The following is a 1683-nucleotide window of genomic DNA, read 5'->3' as shown; positions in this document are numbered from 1 at the left end:
TTATTATTATTATTATTATTATTATTATTATTATTATTATTATTATTTTAATAATAATAATAATAATTTATTTATTTATTTCTGTAGTAGCAGCACCTAACTTTTTTTTTAATTTTAAAAAATTATTATTATTATTATTATTTTTCTATTTATTTCTATAGCAGCAACACCTAACTTTTTGTTAATTAAAAAAAAAAAAACAGCCACTAGCAAGGATCGAACCCGCACAGTAGGCTGAAGGAAGCGCCCAAGAAGAACAAATAACACCACTGGGCTATCTAAGTGTCTTCAACATTAATATACGTATATAAATATACATTTTCTATCTTATATATATATATATATATATATATATACAACGTAATTTTTTTACCAAGGGGGGTTGGGTGACCCAATGGCAACCATGTGGGTCCGCCCCTCGTTAATTTAATAACGTTAATTTAATAACATTTTAATTACGTTAATTTAATAACGTTAATTTAATGTATTAATAGTATCCTTAATAACATTAATTTAATAACGTTTTATTAAAACTAGAAAAATTTTTATTATTAGTATAGTTTCATCTTTAATTGAATATTTAAATAAATAATATTTATATAACTTAAATTCGTCCTCTGTTTTATAATATATATACATACCCGCTTAATTTTTTCGTATGAGGCTGACCCGCCTAATTAATAAATCTTCAATATTGCTTTTTTTTCACAATGATAAAAGAAATTAGATGTCATTTTCATCTTTGAGCCGAAAATAATGAAAATATAATAGTGAAGAGTCATTTAAAGGTCATATTTGTGCAGTTTTGAATAGTTAAAGGTCATATTTGTGCATTGTCAAAGTTTAAGATCATATTTATGTATTATGCCCTTAGATTTTAAGCCGGACGCGCCCAATTTTGCGTGTTGAACACGCGTTTTGCCACGTAGGATTGGAGGTTATAGTTGTGCAGTTTTGAATAGTTAAAGGTTATATTTGTGCACTGTCAAAGTTTAAGATCAAAGTTATAATTTAGTGTCAAGTTTAGGATCATTTTTACGTATTAACTCATAACTTTTTAATCATACTTTAAAATTCGATTGATATATTTGCAACGGTGTAAGAAGAGCATGTTTATTTGGCTCTTCTTCAAACACACTAAGCATAGTACTAGAACTTTACAACAACAACAGACCCAGTGTTGTTTCACAAAGTGGGGTCTAAGAGATAAAGTATATACAGTCCATACTACTACCTTAGATGAACGACTATCTCAGATGAAGTAGAAAGGTTATTTTTGATAGAACCGGCTTGTTCTTAAAAAATATGAAGAATTATTTTTAGAGAAAATAGCCAAAAAAAAACTCCAACCTTTACCCCATATTTCAACTACACACTTATACTTTACGGGGAGTCTATGACCCGCCTGAACATTTTAAAAATGAAATTATTATACCCCTAAACACTTATGTGGCAAAGAGAGTGTATCTCACTCTCTCAGAGAGAGTGAGTAGTCCAAAAATCTTAAAAAAAGTATTTTTGCATATCTTTTTAATATAAAAGTATATATAGTTTACCAAAAAAAAAAAAAAACGTATAATATATATATATATATATATATTATTTTTATTTCATTTTATTTTCTTTCTTCTTCATCACCATCATCTCTCTCATAAAAAAGCTTCAACAACTCTTCAATGGCTA

Source organism: Capsicum annuum, chromosome 10 (assembly GCF_002878395.1).
Source record: "Capsicum annuum cultivar UCD-10X-F1 chromosome 10, UCD10Xv1.1, whole genome shotgun sequence".
NCBI classification, from domain to species: Eukaryota; Viridiplantae; Streptophyta; class Magnoliopsida; order Solanales; family Solanaceae; genus Capsicum; species Capsicum annuum.
This window is presented reverse-complemented; position numbering follows the sequence as displayed.